Source organism: Cynocephalus volans, chromosome 1, assembly GCF_027409185.1.
Source record: "Cynocephalus volans isolate mCynVol1 chromosome 1, mCynVol1.pri, whole genome shotgun sequence".
NCBI classification, from domain to species: domain Eukaryota; kingdom Metazoa; phylum Chordata; class Mammalia; order Dermoptera; family Cynocephalidae; genus Cynocephalus; species Cynocephalus volans.
Window position 1 is genome coordinate 163,964,964 of NC_084460.1, and position 13,937 is coordinate 163,978,900.

Below are 13,937 nucleotides of genomic sequence, written 5' to 3' on the forward strand. Positions count from 1 at the left end.
AAGGTGAAGATTGGTTTGAGCAGGGAAAGAAGAAACTGAAATTTGAAATTGAAAGCATTCATTGTTAACACGAAACTCACGCACTAAATCTGAAATTAGAGAAAACTCACAGAATACGTATCTTGGCCAGGGGAATTGTTTGACTTTTCTAAAGCTGTCAGCCCATTTTCCCTATTTTTTTTTTTTTCCTGTTAAAGAAAAACTTCAAATGGAAAGCTTCACCTTTTATACAAAGTTGAAATGTTTTATTATTGCAGGATTGCTCTACACTGTACAAAACCAGAACAATTCAATAGCTTCCAGTGGAGGAAAACACAAATGAGAATCTTTCTATCATTTCAGAATGCCCATAGCAAAGCAGAAATAAGTGTAAAAATCTATGGTTGTTTCCTTGAAAAAAGAATCTTTTGATTACAGCAGTTATTTGAATACCTATTCAGGCTCTTTTGTAACATATTGTAAAAAGTATACTTCTCCTAAATGAAGAATACTTTTGAGGGGACAAAACTCAAACATAAACTATGTTTAGATCCTGAATTTCAATAGCTTACCTCATAGGATTAAACAAAAGTTACTCGTGTGTGTGTGCTCTGGAAAATAAATTCCCCCAAATAAAATTCAGTTTGTTCCTTTTTCACCTTATGGGTGTTTATCCAATGTGTTCTCTTGGTTTTTTTGTCAGTTGAAATATATAGAATGTAAAAAATAAACAAGTTTGAAACTGACTTCAAGTTTTAAAAGTGATAAAGTATTGTAAAAGTTACTTAGAGAAGATAACTTTTCTCTTTTAGTCATCCTGCCATATCATAGACTCAGGAAAGTACAATAAGATGGCGTTTTTCTTTCTTGAATTTTCTAACTGTTCAAGGAAAACACAAGAAAGGAAATAGGACTGGTAATACTGAGCGCCACATCCATTGGCATCTGAATCCTGCAGAAAAAAAAAAATAATAAATCCAGTCTGCTTCTCACATAATCATACTTGACAACCATGTAGACACTGCTGGGTCAAGCACGAGTAGCAGTCACTATCTTTGACTGCTTTGGCCCCAAAGTCTTTTATAATTGTAATCAGTTTCTTCATCCGTCCATGCTGTGCCAACACCCCTAATTAGCCATAGTCTCATTTTAAAAATTAAGAACAATCCACATGCAATAACATCAACAACAACCACCACCCCTCAACCTCAACCATGTTCTTTGTGTGAATGCACACTTCTGAACAGTTGCATCCAGCTCCTGGGCTCTGACCTACATGGCATACATGGGGTTAATCAACTTCCCCAATGGGAGGTGCACACACATTCAGAGGACCAGAGAACCCAGTTTAATGCAACCACACTCTGGTGTCATTTTTTTATATTTCCATAATTTCTTTTTTCTTCAGTGATGTGCTTGTGCAGAGCAGAAATAGCCTCACTCTCTTACTGCTAAATAGACTGCCCACCAACTCAAGCCAACCGCAATAAATGAAATAAAAAATAATCAGAGAACAGACAAGAGTACTTCAAAAAGTTTATGGAAAGATTGGTATTATCTTTTCATTCTATTTTTCCACGAACTTTTAAAAGTACTCTTCTGTTTATTCCAAGCTGGTTTTAGTTTATGTTGCTCAAATGAGTTCCACATTCCGTGAAACTTGTCTTTTCCTGGGAGTTAAGCTCTTGCAGCATTTGGGAAAGTGGACAGTGACTACATTAAAAAGCACAAACTATAATAAAACAGCATAATAAAACTTGGGGTACTTTAGTTTTTACTTATTTTAGAATGTACTAACAATTTTTATGTCTCGCAACAGAGGCATATATGTATAAAGACGCATGCTACTCTTATTATATCCATGTTTTCTGGGACCTTAATTCTGTGTCAGGTAATATCATAATCTGTAACTGGGAACAAATTTACCAGACATCAAATACAGGCCTCAGCAAATAAAAGGTGGATGAAACTGGTTCAATAATGCATGACATGTACCTTACCTGGGCAGGCAGCCATCAACTCCTGCTTCAGGTGACCAATGTCTGCAAGTGAAACCAAATTGTGTGTGTTTTGCCCTTTTGGCCATATGACCGGTTGTTTTCATTCATAAATGATTGAATTGCAAGCTCATTTGCTCTAGAATCCAGGAGTAACCTGTGATTAATGATTATTTTGCAAATTAGCTAGCCATCTACCAGCTAAGAAAAATGTTCTCTTATTTTTAATAGCAGGGAAAGGCTACTTAAGATTTTGTCTCCAAGTATGAATATATAAAATATTCAAGTTCTAAACCATGCTTTGGACACACTTTCTTATTCTCTCTTTAAACTACTGTCATAAGATGTGACATTTATATTTTGTCACTTAATGCATCATTTTGCAAATAGTTTAAAATAATATCTAAAATATAAAAAGAACTTAGATGCTAACATGTGCTTCTTGCATTATTTTTTAAAATAATAAAATAGTAAAATTTTATAGAGTATCTCAGTAGGTACGTATTCTTCCATGAAGGGTTACATGACAATGTAAAGAAACTATGTGAAGACAGAGAAGTCACCTATAGACAATCAGATTTCAAAATGATGTAGAGAAAATTTACTAGAATAAAGAAAAAACTGCCTTTTTAAAAAAAAAACATTGAAGGCTTATTTTTATTTTTATTTTATAATACAAACATTTTTCCAGGCATAACTTCTAACAAGCTCAAGATGTGGAATATTAAATAAATTATTACAACATATAGCCAAGAATATGACCACATTGTAAACTGTCAAAGGTATAATAGACCAAAGCAGGCCATGTGATTTTGGTTAACACACTCATATTGACTGTAGGCAGTTCTTAACCTTCTTGATTTTTACATGTGCAGTTTTGCTCTTTGGTTTACTTCTTCCTGTGATCGATTCCCAGGCAAAACCAGAGCTCTTCAAGAGAAGGTTGAGATTATAACAATGTCAGCCTTTGCTTTTAGCAGAGTGATGAGGTTATCAATAATGCATTGGAGATCTCAGGAACCTTGGACATAACACGCGTCACAGCTGCCCTGCTTTTATTGTAGGAGGTCTAGATTTGAGCTGAGATGTCACTACATCTGTGTTTGAGCCAGTCATTGATGCAGTCTCAAGAAATCTTGGGGGCATAGAGAGAGCTGTTGAGATTATTTAACTGAAATATTGCATTTGAGGGAGTAACTTAGGAGTGAAAATACATCTATGAAATTGCTTTTTTAAAGAAGTCTATTTAATGCTCTTTTAATAACCTTTTGTCTCCCCCGCTCCTTTCTAACGTTTATAAGTTTTGTTTTTCCTCTGACAAGTTTATTCATATCCTAACAGCTTGTCTGGCAGCAGGGTTCATGTTCTATACTTGGGCTTTCTGGTCACGGTGGTGGTTGAGAGTAACGGAGAGGGGGAATAACTGAGTGTGGAAATGCAAAGCTGTCTCTTGTTACATTTTATCGATCTCATTCTGGTGTCATTCAATTAAGACAGAAATGTGATGGATAGTCTCTGCACAGGTTCCTGGGTTGCTCTCCATCCATTGCAGATAAAGCTTTTGTGTTTTATTTTGGGGGGGAAGGGGTGGGGAGAGGGCATGGGCAAGGGGGAGAAATCAAAGATGCTATGTGATCTGAATTACAAATCAATGTCTCTCTAAGGACGCTCCAAAATGTCAAACATGCCATGTTTATATTTTTACATATACTGAGTTACCTCTATTGATGTATGAGATGAGTTGCTAGAATTTAAGATAGGGCTAATTTTGTTTATTTATTTCCAGAGACTTGTGAGCTAACGTTATCCTTCTACCAGCCTAAGATAATCACCACATGGAAAATGACTTGAGTCAAACTTGTACCATTTTTGAAGTTTGCGAAAATGAGAAATTCTCTTCTCAGTTTTTTATGCATCTGTGATTCTCAATTGACCTTTTTTTCAAATAGATTTTTAAGCTGGTAAAATGAAAACGATAGGTGAAGTTTTTTGGTTTATAAATAAATCATTCTTATTATTGGCTATATATTCAAGAAATACGCTGTTGTGAGTAAAATATCAGAATTTAGGACTATATAAATTCTGATCCTTACTCTTGAAGATGTTTTTCCTTGACATTATCACTCCTTCTATTTGCTGCCAGTGTTATAATGAGAAAGACAAGGACTCGTGGATGCGAGAAGCTGTGAAAGTAACATCTCATGCAAACAAAATTTTTTGTTTTTCAAAGATATTAAAACAATTACTGCAAAAAGATCATAAAAGCTGGTTAGGCTAAGTAAACTCCCTTGGTTCCTCCCAAAGCAATGCCAGATTCAAAGTGAGCACTCATGATTTTCTAATCAAGGTTATGGCTTCTGATAATTAATTCAAATTAAAAGATGGTGTGGAATAAAAATATAAGCAGGAGTTTTAATATCAGACCAATATGTAATGTCAGGTGCCCCTAGGTACTTGGTATGTGACTTTGGATAAAATACATACATCATCTAGTTTAAAGCTAATTTCATTCTCTGAAAAATAATAAACAGAATTACTGTGAGAATTATGAGAGTAAGAATATGGAAATGGCTACTACATGCATCTCCTATGTAGCTGGCACATGGGAGGCATCAAACACATTTAGTTTCATCCTGAATCTCCCTTTATGGTTTTGACACTGAGTAATTTGGTGCTATAATAAGCTTGCTCAGTCATTTGAGAAAGGAATGTAAGCAAAGAAAAATAATACACTTGGCTCCAACCACTGTGAGTCAGAAATTTTCCAGATCCTAATTCACGGAAGCCAATTTACCAATCTGTATGATATTTTACTAAAGAAATTTCCAATTGCTCACTAAAAGTTTGTCCTAAAATTTCATTTTTAGTAGGAACTCTGTGTCTTGGGTCTTAATCCAAATGTGTCAAAGATGTTTTAACTATCATAATTTTAATCCTAGAGTTAAAGAGTAGCAGTTAGCAAAGCAGTTATTTACTAATTTTACAAAGGTTAAAGGGCACATGGAAATAATTTAGGTAGGAATTTAACTGACAACCCACATTGTAACACACTCAATAATTTGGGAAAACACAAAATCTTGTATTGCTGGGACATGCATAACCTTGTGGGCATTTTTGAAAGTTAAATGTATATGTGAGGGTACTTCGAAAAATTTGTGGAAAAATAGAATTAAATGATTAAATGAATCTTTCCACCAACTTCTTGAAAACCCCTTGTATGTGAGGTGGAATCTGGCTCTCTTCACTTTTTTCCTTCTGAGGTCATGTATCATAAAATAGCATGCTTAAAGAAAACCATTTTCTTGAGTTAAGACCTCAAATATTCATCAAGGTCTAATTGACATCCATGTAAGGAAAATATATCTATAAGAGGTAGGTAGTTGTAAAGGATTTTTTCTTCATAATAATTAATTAGAGTATTTCTGTAAGGGAGGTTTTTATCCTAAATTTTGCACATGATGTTTTTCAATTATCTGCTTTGTGAATGCTAAGACTGCTAAACACATCCTTTCTGAAAACTACCAATACTTTGCTTGAATATATAATGAATTAACAGATTTCTACAGTCTTACATAATCATTGTGAATGCAGTCAACATTACTGGGGAGTAAACGTATCTGTGTGTTTGTATGGACGGTTAATTTCACTTATTTCATAAAAAGTATAGGTAGTATTCCTTGATGTCCTAGGATGTTCAATGTTTCCCCACTAAGGAAGGAATTGCCATAGAGTGTTTGGTCATTCTCCTGCCCTTTAAAGTGGTTCAGATCTCATCTGAAGGTGGGGGCTTCTTTACTCTCTTGGATCCAAGGAGGTGCTACTGAAAAACGACTTTCTAAGATGTACCACATTCCACAGCTGACTAACAGAATTTAAAATGTTTCAGATGATAGACTTTTAGAAAAGAATTACAAATAATTATAATTTACACGAAATTGCAGAAACAGAGACTCTAGTTTGGGATCTTACCTTGAACATTGTAACTTTCAATGTTCATTTCCAGAACACGTAGTATAATACTTGTGGCAATGTTGCCTCTGATTAAATTCTTAAAGAATTGTTTTCGTAGCAATTTCCAGAATAGTTAAGCATCAATTGGCAATGATATATGTATTTTTTTCATTTTGGAAATTTTTTGCTGCCTTCAGCTCATGTTGAAAACCTGGTTGTTGTTGCTGTTTACTTTCCATCTCTTTATAACCCCTCTTTCTGATTAGAATGTAAATTTTGGAAGGTAAAAAGCAATTGCAGATAATCAAAGGATGTTGAAGTAATCATGCTGACTCAACACTAAGTGTCCTCAGGAAACAGAATGTTGCTGTATTCTCCATTTTTATTTTCTGTTCATCAAAGGGATTTAAAGAATGATGCCATCCTTAGACCCTGAAAATTCTTTCTCTTCCATTCTGCATTTATTATTGAATTAACATAATGTTCTAGGCATTCTGCTGTGTGCAGAGTATGAACTAAACTAAATACAAGCTAATATTAATTTTTATAATCAGTGTGTGGCGGGGTGGTTAACTCAGTTAGTTAGAGCACAGCCTTAAAATACCAAGGTCACGGGTTTGGATCCCCTTACTGGCCAACCACCAGGAAAAAAAGAAATAGTGTAATCACTATTTGTCTATACTTAGGTTGGAGGATTCTGGTCAGTGTCTGCCTCCCTTGGTCTCTCTGTCTCTGTCTTCTCCCTGGTTCTTAAAGAAACAATATGTTTTCTACATGGCTTTCTGGCTGCTACAACATGGTTTGGAATGCTTCTTCAGCAGTCTACTACCACCTTTATCAAATAGATTCTTCTTTTGCAACTTAAAAGTCATTCTTAATACTATTTTTGTTAAGGCTCCATTAGCTTAAGACAATTTCAGTTTGATATTCTACAAGCCGTGCTCTGATTCAATGAAATTCATTCTCTATGTTGGCTTCTCTCTCTCTCTCTCTCTCTCTCTGTGTGTGTGTCTCTCTGTGTCTCTCTGTCTCTCTGTCTCTCTCTCTCTCTCTCTGTGTCTCTTATTTTTCACATTTACTCATCTCTTCCTCTCTAATTGTGTTGGCAGCTCACTGGAATCATACCACTGGAGTTTTAGACTTGGCACAAACCTTAGTGGCCACACACTTCATCTCTATGCTTTCATAGATAAAGATCCTGAGACCCAGAGAAGTTATAATTGCTCAAATCACAGAGAAAGTTCAGGAAATACCCTTGCCCAATGAAAAAAATCTAGATGCCTTACTGAGGGTCAACTCTGTTATCTTGTCTGGGAGTTTTCAGAACAGTACCCAGTCTTACTTCTTTTTCTGTCTGTAGTGCCTGGCACCCTGGGGGAGGTCAAGGTGTGCTTGTTAAAATAATCAGGAAACTTTATGTCATATTTCAACGTGTTTTTAATTCAAGATGAGCTACATTTCATGTTCCTAAACACAGATGTGCTAATTATGCATTCTTCTGAGCATGAAGAGGAATTTGAATGTTTTATGACTATGTCCTGATAATTTTCTCTTCATCACGATTTTGTTACTACAGAGGAAAGAATTGGAGCCCTGTTTTTTTCATTTTGCCTCAGACCATTTCTAGGTGATTAGTATTAGCATTACTATTCTCATGATTTTTATATTGGAAGAAGTGCATCAAAGCTTGTTTGATGAGTAAGATTATTTTCCAGAATCTCTGAGGGTCTGCTACACATAGGAATTTGACAAGCTATCTTGGTAGTGGAAGTTGAGCCATACTCTGCTGAGAATATAAGATTTGTCCCTAAATTGCACACATTAAAAAAGAATCAAGATGGAAAATAGAAATTCTCCGTGTTGATAAAACTCTTTCATCATATTCTCACCAAAGTCTTACCTTCTCTCTCACCAAAATCTAATTTATCCCTTACAGGTTTTTCCTTTTGTTCTGTTTTGGTTTTAGTCATTGATGAGTATAATATCAGCTATTTGGCTGTCCACTTGAACATTGAACCAAATTTGTATCTGGCCACCAGGCACAGCAAGCATTCTAAAAGACTGACTTGTAACAGATTGAATAAAAAGTATGGGAAAAGAAAGTGGAATTATTTGGACAAGTTGGTCAATGGGAATAGACGTAAAACAGAAATGAGGCCATTCTGCTTTCAGCTGTGACTTGGGAAAAATAATTTTGGTATGTCTATCCATAACTAGAGGCATCTTAAAATATAGATATGTACTTCTTGGCTCATTGCCTGTCATGTTAGATTGTTCCTCTTTTTTCCTTTCAAGCAGGTTTGTAAAGAGAAAAGCTCACTCTTTTAGGCTGTGACACATAAAGGATCTACACCTCAGGTGGGTTCATATGTTCCAGGACTATGCTGTATTTGGGGAGAAAGCTTATTTGGTCATTGAGCCCAAAGGCAATAAAGTCCTTGAAGATTAACTCTCACAAATTCAAGTTTACAAGTGACTCACTAATTAAAAAAAGACCACTACTGTGGATAAGTGGACATATATACTTGTTAGCTGATCAAAAGATTTTCTTCCTAGTTGAATAGACAGTTTAGGAAACCATATTTATGTGTATATGACCCTTCCAGATTATAAAATCCAAATAAATAGTACATGTTAATTCTAATGACTATCACCAGATAATTGTCACCTGAACTTTCGGTCAAGTGGGGGAGAAGTCCTCAACTTGGTTGGTGTAAATCTTCCTTCAAGTGGACTCTATGTTAATCACCACCATTTACAGGTAAATAAATTAAAGCAATGGTTGGTATTGCTCAAAACAGAAAAAGAAAATAACTAAACAAAATAAAATTTCAAAGGAGCATATCAGTTAAGAAACCAAACCATGTCACTGGTAGACACAGATGTATGTTCTGGTCCTTTTTGTTTGTTTATCTATTTGTCTGTTTTGATTTAAGCAAGCAGCAGTTTACCTAGCAAAGTTTCAAATGCAAAATAAAGTTGGATTAGATTACCTGTAGTATTGCTTCCAGAGTTAGCAGTTTATAATTTCACAAATATATGATGAAAGTCCCCAAACCAATATATTATTTTATATCCATTCTGAATTTTGAAAAGTAGGCTTTCTAATCAAAGGCATTATGTTCAGCACAGAGTGATGAAAGTGTATAAAATACATAATTTTTCACCTTAAGCAGCTTGCAATACTGCTAGAAAAAGACCTAGAAAAAAAGGAAAACTAAGAATTTTAAGTCAGTCCTAAGTGCTAAAGAAATGATACAAATGAAAAGATTTGGTCTTTTGTCTCTGTGGCCTGGAGCAATCGGAGAAAGCTTTTTAGATCAAATGTATTTTGAGGATTGTTCTGAAAGAATGTTAGAAACAAACAAACCAAAAAATCCATCCCAGAAAACTCTGTATCTCTGCTCTCTACCTCAGGATGATGGGAAAGTACTCAATATAGATGGGAAAAATGGACTCATTAAAGATTGCCCCCAGATGTACAGGTATTATCTAGAGCAAAAAGAAGACCAACATTCATTCTCTGCATGTTTGTTCTCTGGTTGACTTCAGTCACTGGTTTGATGATCCAAATGAAACTGTGTGTCCCCGTGAATAAAAATGTAGCTGTAATATAAAACATAGAAGCACTTTTTGTATTTCTATTTTGGGCAGGTGTGTGAGTTTTCTTTTACACCTTGCATAAATCCTTGGTAGGCATTTATCTGCCAACACCTTTTAGATGTTTTCTGATGTAGACTAAAATGTTTTAGACACAGAATGAGAGAGAAACACATGTAAGATGCTGTAAGAATAACATGTGTGAAACAAACCTCACAGTTTCCTACTCATTCACTTCTAAAATCCTGCTCCTTTTCAATTTCCCTTGTTTCAGTAAATACCACCAACATCCACCCAGTATCTCAAGTGTAAAACCTAGATGATCTTGGATTTCTCTCTTTTTCTGGCACTCACTTCCTTTCTATCAGCAAGTCCTGCCAACTGGACTTTCAACTCTGTTCCAGTATATGACTTCGTCCTCCCTCCAGGACTGACACTTTCCTTGGAGCCACTGTCATTAGCTACTGTAGCCTTCTAACTATTTCCATTCTCCCCCCTAGAGTTAATTTTCCTTACAACACTCAAGGTGATTTTTCAAAGATGTAAATTAAATAAAGCCCTCCAATGGTTTCTCATTAGAAAAAAATGCCAACTCCTTATCCTTGCCAATATTTCTGACTTCATCTCCTAAAGCTCTCCCACTTGAGTATCCTGTCCCAGTGACATGGGTCTTTAAGAAGTTTTTTTAACATGCCATGACCCTTCTAGCCTTAGGTACTTTACACTTGTTGCATCTGCCTAGGATACTAAATCATCATATGATTTTGTCCTTATTATATTCAGGCCACCACTGAAACATCACTTTCTCAGAAAGACCTTCTCTGGCCTCCCAACTATCACTTCCAACTCACTACTCTCTACCTCCTTATCTGATTTGTTTTTCATTGTAGTACTTGTCAATACCTGGACTCATATGATATATTTATGTATTTGTTTATTGTCTCTTTTTGTAATGTAAGTCCCATAACAGCAAATATATTGTGTTTCTTGCTCATCACTATAATCTAGGCAAATGCAGTACACAGAAGTATTCATTAGATAGCTGTTGAATGAGTTTATTAAAGAAAGTGGAACATACTTTGTGAGGCTTCATTCACCTAAAGCTGTGGGAAATTGCTCCATAGCCAGGAGGACCTGGATTATAATCTCAGTTTGGACACATGGTTACCTTCTGGATTTGGGAAATCACTAAACACCTGAGTTTTGAAAAGTAGGTGTTTTGAAAAGTTATTTCCTGTGAAAAATCGGATAACACTATCAGGCTAATTTGTAGACAGGATTGGAGATAATAAACATTATGAACACAATGGTTGGCCAATAGGAGATGTTCACTGATAATAATAGTGAACACAAGAGTAACAATCCAGTACCATGGATTTTAGCCAGTCTGCATGATCAAAGAAGCATAAAATGAAAACACTCACCCTTCAACTCATTATCAAGGACTTCTGTTAGATTCTTGAATATGCATCCTTGGGAAATGGAGAAGAACCATAGCTTTAATGGTTTAAACTCATATGGGAGAAAACAATGAAAATCACAGAAGAGGAAATAATCTTACATTGGAAAAGAAATCGATCCAATGACCTGATGTATCTTTTTATTATTTCTGGGGAAAGTGCATATGTTTAATTCATAGAATTCTTCACTGTTTCTATGCTGAATATGCTTAGATAAAAATTGCAGTCCTGTCAACAAATTGGATTTTAAAAAATGCACCAAGGGTTTCAGTATTGAAATCTTTTTGTATACAATATATTAAAGTTTATTAACTTGAATCCCCACTTGCGCATTGTGTGAATTATAAAAAGGTGCTCTTCCCTGCAGATGATGTATGCACCCTTGCAGGTATAATTGGACACATGCTTATGGTTTGGTAAGCAGAGCCTGGGCAGGATTTCAGTCCCATTTACCTCCCTGGCCTGTCACCCTTTTACAGGGCACAGCCCAAACAACCATATGCAGGGGCCCTATAAATATTAGGTAATGGATACAAAGACAGAATAGGATTGTGAATAGAGCAAACTCAAGATAGACAAAGCTCAGTCATGCTTTTCTTCAATTGGTAATTTTGAACAGCATTTGGAATGAAAGAGACGAATGGTTTCTATGACAGAAAAACAGAGTTATGTCATATTTAAATGTGGATCATGGATTGTTATTGAAACTCTGAAAGATATTATTATCCAGGTAGCACACTTGTCAATATTTTAAGGTTAAAAAAATAGTTCAATAAATCTGTGTGGTAAGGAGGTTAGAGTAGGAAAGAGAAGAGTTGATCAGCAACTGGATTTGAGTAATCCCTGCTTTTTAGAGAATACCCTCAGTGTTCAACCTAATTCTAATAATCTATACTGAGCATCCACACATTTGTTGGGCATTTCAAGTTGTAGAAAAACATGTTCAAACAGTTTCAGACCTTAGGAAAGCAACACTTGAGAGAAGCAATAAGAACTTAATGTAAGATGAAAATGAAGATAAAGATGAACTTAGCATGACTTAGATAACTGTTTGGAAAGAACAAAAAAGGAAGAAGGAAGAGTTAAAGAAGACATTGATATTTTGTTCCTGGGTGAATTGAAAACTGGTGACATGATGAACAGATTAGGTAAAGCTAAGAGACCTGCTCAGAACTCTGGAAATTTAAAAATTTTTTCTTAACAAGTGAAAACTGGCCTATAATGTAAGCAAAATGTGCACTCATATTTATGGTGGGTTTGTAGCTCCTTTACAACTCTTTAAGATAACATGAATTCTTGTTTATCCTTTAAGGTCCAAGATGTTATATGTAGCCATATATTTATGCACATATTCCTGTTTTATCTTTTTTCTGTAATTTAATCAGATTTGATTTGCAAATGTAAATGAACTTATGCATTTAATCAAGAATAAAGACATAACACTGAATAACAGCTCTTTAATGCTGATATTTGAACACATTTCTCTTTCAGTTATTTTGTACACATATAACCCTTTTAACTCTGCCCTCACATTGCTGATATTTTCAACTTTTTGTTTTGAGGTAATTTTAGACCTACACAGAAGTCACAAGATAGTGTGTATAATTTCCACATATCCTGCACCCTCCTTCCCTAATGTTCTTATATAACCATAGTTCAGTTTTCAAAACTAAGGAATTGATATTGGTGTACCTGACTGATTTTAATGCTATTAGTCTCTCAATCATTTTTGTAAAAAATAGAGAAAGAAAAATATTATAGCCTACTATTTATATGCTCTGAATGCTATTTTTGGCTTTCAGACAATGAGAACTAATATGATGGATTATACTTCACACTGTTAGCCAATGACTATTAGCACAACCTACTGCAAACGATCTCAGCGCTCTATCATTGTCTCCTTTTGTGCTATCTATTTGAGGTTCCAACAAACAATTTTAACCCATTATAGCTGACAAGTTCATAATGTTTGCAAGTAATAGCGGTTTGCAAAAAGCAAAAAGGAAAGTTAACAAAAACTAAGAAAGAATGTTGCTAGATGTAAAATGTCATTTTGTAGTGGTTGAGAACACCATCAAGGAGATAGTTAAGAATACAGTGAAAACAGACCAGTGAGCAATTGAAGATTGATGGAAATTCTTTGACATTCTTAAGGGCATTATTCCTATCCTTGGAGTCTGGAAGGGGAGTGACAAACAATTCTGCAAGGAACAGGAAAGGAGATTTATGTTTGGTGAGGACTTTTATATCTTCCATAGAAGTTTCCTGAGGTGCTGAGCTTTGGGCCTGCCATCAACCCATTCCAATTGGACTTCTAGCTTCATTTCACCAGTCACTCTTGTTAAATACCCTCATCCACCCAACTGCTCAAACCAGAAACCCAGGCGTCATCCTGGACCTCTCTTTCTATTATTCCTCCAATCTGATTCATCAGCAAGTGCTGTTACTTTTACCACACAAAAATATTTTGAAACCATCCCATTCTGTTCATCTCAATACCACCCCAGACTGTCTCTTTTCTCCCACACCAGAACTATTGCAATAGCCCCTCAACTGTTCTCCTTGGATTTTATCCTTCTTGTTCTCTGACCTCTGACCCACAGAGCAATCAGGTTTGTATTTTTAGGTTATAAATCAGATCATGTCACTCTCCTCTTGAAACCTTCCAAAGTATTTTCATTGTGCACAGATTGAAAACTTTCTTTAAAAAAAGGCCCAAAGACTTTGCATTAACTGGCTGCTGCCCATTTCTCTCAACTTATCTCTCGTTTTGCCCAGATGGGATCTGCTGAAGGCGTGATGTCCTTGGCTCAAGAAGCAGAAGGGAGAACCTTCTCTCCTCCCCAACCTCAGGCTTGCATTCCTCCCAGCATCTTCTTAAGGGCAGTTTCTACTGCACAGAATCAAACTTCAGCAGGGAGAAGGAAGGGTGTCAGGCAGTTCTCATTTT

At 35.5% G+C, this 13,937-nt stretch overlaps 1 long non-coding RNA gene across 1 annotated transcript in view; it reads left to right on the plus strand.

The window, feature by feature from the left end:
• Positions 1–8,272, plus strand: part of LOC134391665 (uncharacterized) — an 89,672-nt gene extending 81,400 nt beyond the window's left edge. Inside the window, exon 3 of the long non-coding RNA XR_010025022.1 lies at positions 8,226–8,272. This is a non-coding gene — a long non-coding RNA (uncharacterized LOC134391665). The remainder of the gene's footprint in view (positions 1–8,225) is intronic.
• The last annotated feature ends 5,665 nt before the right edge of the window (positions 8,273–13,937 follow it).